This window comes from Lycorma delicatula, chromosome 10 (genome assembly GCF_047948215.1).
Source record: "Lycorma delicatula isolate Av1 chromosome 10, ASM4794821v1, whole genome shotgun sequence".
Lineage (NCBI taxonomy): Eukaryota > Metazoa > Arthropoda > Insecta > Hemiptera > Fulgoridae > Lycorma > Lycorma delicatula.
In genome coordinates, this window is record NC_134464.1 from 114,170,119 (window position 1) to 114,180,625 (window position 10,507).

Here is a 10,507-nt window from a genome sequence, read left to right on the forward strand (position 1 = left end):
ACCTAACTTCTCAAGGGTGCTTTCAATTTCCAACCTCCAGCATATTTATAACTACCTAATCATAGTTCTTTTAAATATTATAAGGAATAAATATAGACAAATCAAACTAAATTTTAATCTCTGATATATTTTTTATGTACGATTCTATGAAATTATTTCATAAAATAACAAAAATTATATTTTTCACTGTGAGAGGAGAGTAATCCCATCTCAATTTTTTAAACGTTCAAATTCATCGTCGCATCGTGTAATTTTTTTTTATATTTTAATTTATGCAATTAAATATATATATTTATACACAAGATGATTTAGGAGGAAACAGAAATAGTTTGGGAACCGATACGAGAGCTTGAAATTAAGAAGAAAGGTTCGTACAAACATATATCCGAAAAAACAGTTTGTTATCGAGTTACGGCTAGTGAATTCGCTAAGGAGAATTAGGAAGAAGCCGTTTTCCGTTAGATTCTTTACTTAGCTAATATATGTTGTCGCGTAACAATGTACTAACCTACGGAAACGGAAATGATGTTCAGTCGTACAAATGACACCTTCACTTCTTTCACCGCAGCGAAGGCTGTAGTTCTATTCGTAATGAATATCCGAGTATCACTATTAAAAAAATCTTAAGTGGAAGATCCTGGGTTCGGCTTTCATATCATAATCAAATTTCAAAAAAACAATCGCATTTGTAATATTTATAAAACACGTCGTTTGGAATCAATTTGGTCTCCAAACAGTTAAATTTATTTAAACCTACTTAAAAAAAAAAAAAAAACATATTGAAGAACCAAGGTTCGATATTATCGGCTTCGACACATCTTACATCCACGCTGCTTATACGTGTATTTAAAATATAAAATAAATAAATAAAAATTTTTAAAAATAAATAAATAAAAATTTTAAAAATAAATAAATAAAAATTTATAAAAAAAATAAATAAATAAATAAAAAGCCGGTGTATGAGAAAGAAATGAATCGAACGGTTTATTTTATTCAGCGTTATAACTCGTAAATAATTATTATAGTTAAAATGTGTTTTACGCAGTGGTGTACGGGACGGCATTGTAGTTTAACCTTGAACTCCGTTCAAGGTTAAACGTGTCATGTCAAGGCGGGAATTGTAGACAGCGCGTCGGCGAGCAGTTATGTCGAAGATTGCAGTATGATTTAAAAAGTTATCTCTCACTAAATTAAACGAATATTTATAACTAGTATTTTTTTTTTTTTTTATTAATTTATTTTACTCGTATTGACAACATACAAAGTATAGATTTTTTTTTTCATTTACTCAGGGCATCCGTTATGTATTGCTTCACAGGATGAGATCAAATGGCAATTTTGTAGCGTGTGAAAATGACATACCTAACCGGGATTCGAACCCGGGACCTCCGGATAAAAGGCCGAGACACGATCACTCGCGCTACGGAGGCCGACAAACGTCAGTTACTATCACGCATTTTTTTACATTGTTTTTTTTTATTTTTATTTTTTCATGTTATGAATTGTGATAATAAATGCCAAGCGTAACCGGAAATCGAACCTAGAATTATTTAATGTATAAAAAGAACGGAATTCAGACGAACTTCAGATGCAACGCCACCCTCACTGTTTTAACAATAAATACGAGTAAGAGTTACATTAAAAATATTGTGTGTGCGCGCGCCCTCCAAAAACTTAACAAAATACTTTTTGTACATCACAGATCCATTCTTTGATTTCACCGACCCAAAAAATGTACGGGAAGAATACTTTTTTTAGAGAAAATTTACTGCATTAGAAATTGTCAGGTCAATTGACATGCTTAACTAACAATCAACGAATAATACATATTGAAATGGCAGCAGGACTCAATTTTCTGGTTATTTTTTATTACTACCGTTCTGGTTGACAAAACAATGTACATTTCATTTTACTTAATCAGATTAAATGTATCACGAAATTGACTTATATCCAAAAGGTTCTGGATCCGAATTCAGTTAATTTTTACGTACGAAAATATTAAACTACCTCAGTGTCATATTTAAAAAAGAAATCTGATGTGGACACAACGTGACTTCCTTTCACGTCTATTAAATTACATATACACATTTTTTGCTGCATTTTATTTAAACTTATTTCGTTTGAAAGTGAGATACGATCCTCTAATTCTTTAATAAAGAATTTTTTGATTTTTTTTCATATATATATATTTTTTGTTATTATTGAATTATTTATTGTAATTTTTTTTTTATTTATAATCACTGTGTTAATAATCACAATCATAGTGGTTAATAATTATTAATAAATCAATATATTTAAATAAAAAGAAATTAAAAAAAGGGAGATGAAGTCTGATTCGAACCGATGTGCCTTCCCCTTGTAAGATCCAAATATGTCACTAATTAAACCTTTATTTAACTATAACTCTGGAACCAATAAAAATAAGTACCACTTATGATATGTCATTGAAAAGCTCTCAATGAGGGCTTATTATTACAGTTAAGAAAATGTCCAAAATCCAAATTTCTTTGGATTTTGGGCTTTTTTGGACACTTTCGGTTCAGTTGTTTGCAATCAAAAGGGTAAGTGCACATCTAGATGTTACAACAGTCCTAAATCCAAAATCTCAACATCCTACGGCTAATCGTTTTTGAGTTATGCGAGATATATATGTACGTTCAGACGTCACGACGAAACTAGTCAAAATGGATTCAGGGACGGTCAAAATGGATATTTCCGTTGAAATCTGAAAACTGAAATTTTTCGTGATTACAATACTTCCTTTACTTTGTACAAGGAAGTAAACAGGTCTGAAATACTCCTTACCTGCGCATGCGTTCCCGCGCTCGTATGAGGTAAAAAAGGCAGTAACATTATTTTTTGTTTAAGATGCAGTCTAAGACAATTAGTTACCGTCCTAACTTCGCACGGGGTTGCTCTATGTTCAACCCTGCGGCACATTTATGCCTAATCATACCTTGGATAGATATAGAGATAAAAAATAATACGATTAAGTACAATTTATTTTTTTTTTTATTTCAAATGAAAATAATAAAAAATGTATAAAATATAATTTTTGAAGATGCTAATAAAATGATATGCATCAGTCTCCATAAAATGCTATTGACAGAGGCATCATTAATTTTGAAAGTTTAATTCATTTTTAGTAAAATGCCTATAAAACCTTTATGACTTCCAAATTTTTTTTTTTTTTTTTTTGTCTTCAGTCATTTGACTGGTTTGATGCAGCTCTCCAAGATTCCCTATCTAGTGCTAGTCGTTTCATTTCAGTATACCCTCTACATCCTACATCCCTAACAATTTGTTTTACATATTCCAAACGTGGCCTGCCTACACTTCCAAATTACTTTCCTATAATTTTTATTTTTATTAAGGAGCAGCCTACGGGGATAAATACAGAAAAAACATTTGTGAACGGAACAGTAGAGGAATCGATAAGTATTTTAATTAACCGGTTTGCTGATTAGCTTTATTTTTCGATCGAGACGGGTAGAGAGCGGTATACGTAGATATAGCTAAAAATTGTAAATTATACATGTACATTAATATAAATCATTTTTAATGAATACGATTAGGATTCGAATCTGATATCCTTGGATTAATAACCCAAGCTGTGCAACTACACACAAAAACATTTATCTGGACAAAAATAATTTTTTTTAAATGGCAAACTCCAGACATCGTATTTAATCACTTTTAATGCACGAGATTCAATTAATTATAATATTTAATTAGGTGCCCCAATTAACCGCACTCCTAATTCTCATTTGTCCGAATACTAGAGTTGTTTTCTATTCCTAAGTAATTGTAATTATCTAAAAAGAAAGCTATTTTTATTAACCAAAATTTCGTTTAAATGTTTGGATGGAAGTAATTATTTTGGAAATAAATATATATTTTATAATCGATTATTCATACCTTCCCGATTCGTTTAATTTTAAAGCAATGACCTGAACATTATAATATTAATTCACTTATTTCTAGAAAATAGTTCATTATCTGATTCAGAAATGCAGTACCTTAAAATTTATTTATTATAGTATACCCTTTTTTAGTGATCCTACGCTTTCTACAGACTTTATTATAATAACACAATGACTTTGAGTAGTTAATGAACACAAGCTGAATTCGAACCCAGGATCCGGTCTCTAATTTTCTTTTTGCGAAAAACATACCTTCTTTTTTAATCGAAAATTATTCTTTAATTTATTTTTTTTTAAATAAAAATAATTTATTTCTAATATCGGAATTTCAGTATTCTGCAAATCTCCCTTCAGCGATCTAGTCTTTTTTATACCCATTTATTATTAAAAAAAAACATTAAGTTAAATTTTATTTCTGCGTAGTTAATGAGATCCAATGTGATAAATAGCCGCAAAAAAAGAACACAAGCTGGGAATCGAACTGAAAACAAGGTCTCCAATCCTCTGTTGAAATTACGTACTTTTTAAATTTATAACTCCTGTGAAAGTATTTACTTACGCGTAATTATTTATATAGATCTTGATTTGTTGAGGAAAGGCAAACCTATGCTTGGAATCAAACCGAGAACCTTCAGTATTTTAGTCGGTTTTCTAGCAATTGAACTACCACTGTAATCGTCCTTTTCGCTTAAATTTGTTTTTAAGGGGAAAAATCGTTTTTAGTAATAAAAAATTAAACATATAGAATTTTATTTAGAAAATAAGAGTACATCGATAAATTTTGCTACTTAAATTTTTTTTAATTTCAGTGCTCCTTTGATCAGCTAAAGAAACATCGTTTTTTGTAATTTCTTTATTTCGCGTCGTTTATTATTGTAAGTAATGAATGAGATGAAATGGTAATCATATAAAAATGCCTAACCCAAGTTCAGAATCGAACTTCAGTACAGGACCTTCAGTACATCAGTCGATCGTTATAGAACCCAACTACTAATGTGATTTTTTTCTGTTAGATTCATTTAAAAAATCATAACGAACAATGTATAATAAAAAAAATTTCAGTCTACATAGATTTAAATTTAATTTACACCATTATAATTTACACAATTAGTTTATACTGGATAATCTCAAGATCTAACAGGCCGATCACACAGAATCCTTCATAATTTTAGATTTTCTATAAAACCTAATAGTGCGGTCAGAATGCCTCAAAATGAAAAACAGTTTTTTCATATATATTTGCGATGTATAATTCCTTCTTAAACACATAATTAACTAGATGAATCATGGCTGATAAGAAGAATTATTGAACCCGTGTCTGGAATCAAACCAGAACCTTCGACATGTTAGCAGGTTGTTTGATCCAGTCACCTACTGAAGCGATTTTTTTGTGCCTTATAATACACTTTAAAAGGAAAATTCAATTAAAAAAATTTGAGGTAAATATTTTTTAAATGTTACGAATAAAATTTTAAATATTTTAACGCTCGTTCCGAATATTTTAAAGGAAAAATTAATCTTCGTATAATTTACGAGTAATTTCTGTTTACATTATTACTTATGAGTAGTTATGAGATATTTTGTGACTGATAAGGAATGCCGAATGATGCTGGGATTCCAACCCAGAATTAGCGGTATATCAGTCGATTAATTTACCAACCGAACGATCTAAGGAAGGTCATTAAATTTTTCTTAAAAATCATTTTCCTCTAAAAAAATACCGATATACATTTTCAACAATTTTATGATTTTCTTTTTAATTCTTAAAAACAGATAAATTAAATATGGAAAATGATACAATATAAAAACTCATAATGAATTATTTGTTGTATATATCTCATTGTACAAATGAGTGTAAACTGGGTTCTAACATTTTTAATCTAATAAATATTTTAAAAACAGAATATTTGAGTAGACATTAATTCAGTAAGTACAATGACATGCAGTTTATTTATTGTGTGTAAAAGAACGGAATAAATACGGTTTTCGGATGTAATATTGCACTTAATAAAATCTTGGGAGTCTGAAATTTTATTTAAGGTAGCTTGAATTACATTTACGTTATATTGAAGTATGTTTCTTTTCAGTAATTCTAATCTTTTTACTAAAGAATTTCTGTTAAAAAGATTATTTAATTTACTCGTATATTATTTGAATAATACAAACAAAGGATAAAACAAATGCAAATTATAGTATAAAAAATTGTAATAATATTAAAAATATAAAATAAAACTCACCTTAATCAGTAATAACAAATATCTCAATAGAAATATGCAAATTCGACGACATACAAGTGGGATTAGTTTAGGTTAAACAACTGTTACATCGAAGCACTAATTGTACTGCGTATAAGTAATCTACCATGACTTCCCGCCGACAAGTGCAACAGTGTTGCCGGATTTCATTAATTTTTTCTCTCATGATGCTTCGCCTCACTACGGCAACGATCGTCAGCGACAGACTTCTTCCACCGCTACTTTTATACAACAAAATTATCATGAAAAATTATTCCATTTAAAATTTGGTTCGCAAACTGTTTCAATCACCATCAGTTTTTTTTTTTTTTTTACATTAGACCATCCATTATACGTTGTCTAATATTAAATTATTTTTACTTTATTTTACGAAGTAAAAGAAGTATTGTAATTGCGATACGTTTCGGTTTTCAGATTTCAACGTACATATCCATTTTAACCATCCCTGAATCCATTTTGACTAGTTTCGTCGTGGCGTATGTATGTGCGATTGTATATCACATAACTCAAAAACGATTAGCCATAGGATGTTGAAATTTTGGATTTAGCACTGTTGTAACATCTAGTTGTGCACCTCCCTTTTTGATTGCAATCGAAATTAAAAATAAAATTTTAATTAATAAAATATTTTGATCTTAAAGGGAAGGCACATCGGTTTCAATCAGACTTCATCTCCATTTGTTTATTTTACCTTTTTTTTTTTTAATTTAAATATATTGATTTAATATATAATTAACCCGTGATTGTAAAAAAAAATTACAATACATAATAATTCAGTGATAATAAATAAAAAGTGACAAAAATAATTAGTGAAATAAAATGTTACTTTAAAAAAGTATAAATATAATTTAATAAGAATTACATACGATATATATACATGTATACGTATACGTATATATACACATTACTTGTATTTGTATATGTAATAGATGTTGATGAAACATCTGATTATTTAATATTAATTGAAAATTATAATTTAAAATCGTATTATTTTTTGGATTTTCTAGTTTAATTTCTGTTTAATTATTCTGGAATTTTCTGTTTAATTTTATCCACATTAAAGTTAACTACAGAGTGACTGAAAAATAGTCCCACACAAGAACAACATATACACTGAGGCATACGTGTCCGATCTTTAATAAATTGCAAATAATTCTAATTTTTTAGTTCATTACTCTTATATTATCGGACAATATTCTCCTTAAGTCGGAGTTGATCATCATTTCGTTTAATTGTTTTTTGTTGCCAATCATTTAATCTTGCTTTCGTTTTATATAATTTTTCCGCTCTTAATTAGCGTACACGTTCTCTATTTTTCAAATTTTCTCTCTATATTCATCATCCCTCTTAATATTTTTATTCTTTCCTTGTCTTAACATTTTCTTCCTCTTCATATTTACCATCTCTCAATCTTTTTTTTTTTTTTTATTGTTTCTTTAGTTTTAACATTTTCTTCCTCTTTATATCTTTCATCTTCTCCTAATTTTTGTTATTCTTCCCGTATTCTAAACATTTTCTTCCCCTTCATATTCATTTTCTTCCTCTTTTTTTGAGATATATTTCTTCATGTTATCTTTCTTTTTCCTGTATGATTATTTCTTTTTCATTTTTTATTATTCAGCAAATAATTCAATAATAAAATGTGAATATTTTACACAGCTAGGTCGAAATTAACATTTGTAACCGGTATACAGGAGTTCACTAAACGGAATAGTTTAATTATTATTAACTTTTGTTTATACGACACAACAGAAATCTAAAACTTTTGTTAATCAGCAACTCACGAAGATACGAATAACACTGATGTAGTAATACGAATAATAAAAGGAATTTTACTCTGTCCTACTATTTCATGTAAGATTGTTGAATTAATAATTGTATGAATATTTGATGTGAATAAAAACGAATATTTCAGCAATTGTGTAACACTTCATTAATAAATTAGAGGATCGTACTCACTTTCAAATGAAATAACTTTATATGAAGTGCAGCAAAAAATGTGTATATGCAATTTAATAGGCGTACAAGGAAGTCATGCGGTGTCCACGTCAGATTTTTTAAATTTATTATTAATTCTGCACAAATTATAATTATATAAAATATTAAAGAGAATAAATTTTCACTTAAACTATAAATGGATGTATTATTATTATTATTATTACAGCCAACCATACACAAAGAACTTAAAACGAAATTTTCAATTTTTTTAAAATTACATCTTTACTTTCTTTTTCCTGTTTAGCCTCCGGTAACTACCGTTTAGATAATTCTTCAGAGGATGATATGTATGAGTGTAAATGAAGTGTAGTCTTGTACAGTCTCAGTTCGACCATTCCTGAAATGTGTAGTTAATTGAAACCAACCACCAAAGAACACCGGTATCCACGATCTAGTATTCAAATCCGTGTAAAAATAGCTGGCTTTACTAGGACTTGAACGCTGTAACTCTCGACTTCCAAATCAGCTTAAATTAAATCAGTTTAAATTACATCTAATAATCAGTTTATATACGTAATCAAGGTCAAAATATAGTACATGTAAATACAGACCCGCAATTGTATATATGCGCGCGCATATACAATTGTGTAATTATTACTCTATTTGTTTAAATATCAAATCAGGGATTAAAAAAAATATATATTAATTTTTTTAGATGTAACATGACCTCCACGCTGTTACAGAGGTAGCTTCTTACTTGCCAGACTAAAAGTTTCGAATTCGTTACCCGGTTAGGATCTGGAAAATTTTGTAACAACGCAGTCCTTTATGACTTTAATAGTCATCAGTAGAAAAAGGTAAATAACAGAGCCACCCCACCCACATTTTTTATGACATAGATTATAGAAACCAGGAATGGTATGTAAGGAGGTAATAATTAGTATTATATCTAAATTTCAGTTATATCTAGTCGACCTCCATATTTTACGGTTAAGCCCGTCTATAATATTCAAATCAAATGTATGTTGTACGCGCGTACATACACTCACAGATCTATTTATTAATGCACTTTATTATACATGTAAAGCCTAATTTAACTTTATTTAGATCTTTTAAAATATATTTCGTTGTTTTTAAATAATACTTGGCTCTCAATGAATGAAACAATTTAATCCAAAAATTATATTGAAAGTCATTAAGTGACATGGAATTAAATTTTGTCGGATCTCGGATTTTGTTGGGGTTTTTTTAATCTATTTTGTCACCTCCGTAATAGAACAACCGAATCATATACTGAGAGTTTTGGGTTCGATTCTTGGCATGGACGCTAGCTCATATGTTAAATGCTTATTTGGGTATTGTCAATTAAAAAACGTTAATCATAGTCTGAAGAGTTTTACTCAGCTTGGAGAAAGGTCGCAGCTTCGTAGCATAATATGGTTACGCGAGTATCATTTTAGAAAAAAAAAACATTGTTCATAACGGTTGACTGCGTCAACTAATAAATTGACGCACAGAATTACTTGCGTAATGCTTCTGTTTCAGATCGCTTATATTCATATAAATACTAGAAACGGACTCGATTTATTCCTCACACAGTTAAATTTTACTTACGTAAGAATCATCTGTAAATAATTTGATAATAAAAAAATTGTAAAAAGAACCACGCTGGAAGTCTGGGGCTCGTTTTTCAATTTAGACGTAATCTTATAAATCTACAGGTTAACCAGTCTGCCGGCCTCCGAGGCGCGAGTGGTAGCGTCTCGGCCTTTCACCCGGAGGTCCCGGGTTCGAATCCCGGTCAGGCATGGCATTTTTCACACACGCTACAAAAAAAAAAGGTTAACTAGCCTCATTGTCGGCCTCCGTGGCGCGAGTGGTAGCGTCTCCGCCTTTCATCTGGAGGTCCCGGGTTCGAATCCCGGTCAGGCATGCCGTTTTAACACACGCTACAAATAATTCGTTTCATCCTCTAAAGCAATACCTGACGGTAGTCCCGGAGGTTAAACAAAAAAAAAATAAAAAGGTTAATCAGATTAAAAAAACTGAAGATACTGGGTTCCGCTTTGAATTAGATGGTTTTTTTAATATTTCATTCTTAGTTTGCACATAAAAATAATTCTTAAGGCGACAACAAATTCAAAAATAAATAAAAACCATCAGACGGTTAAAAGTGAAAGTACAGTGTAAAGTTGCATGTTTTATTTTATATTTTTGTCTTTATTTAATTTGTTTTATAAGATAACAGTCAATCCTGCTACTGCGTAAGGGATCTACAAAAGTGATAGACTCTGTTAACCTTGAACGTCGTAGTCCGTTGGAGTGAGGAATGTTTAGAAAATAACTGTGTCAGCAACGACACGCTGGCTAAACAACACGGCAACAACTTTT

General features: G+C 29.8%; 1 protein-coding gene across 1 annotated transcript in view; it reads right to left on the minus strand.

Annotated features, from left to right (window-relative positions):
- The window catches only part of LOC142331578 (uncharacterized), a 58,812-nt gene extending 52,352 nt beyond the window's left edge, over positions 1–6,460 (minus strand). The window contains exon 1 of the mRNA XM_075377580.1: positions 6,161–6,460. The gene's annotated coding sequence lies outside the window, so the exon portion shown is untranslated. The remainder of the gene's footprint in view (positions 1–6,160) is intronic.
- Between the last annotated feature and the right edge of the window lie 4,047 nt (positions 6,461–10,507).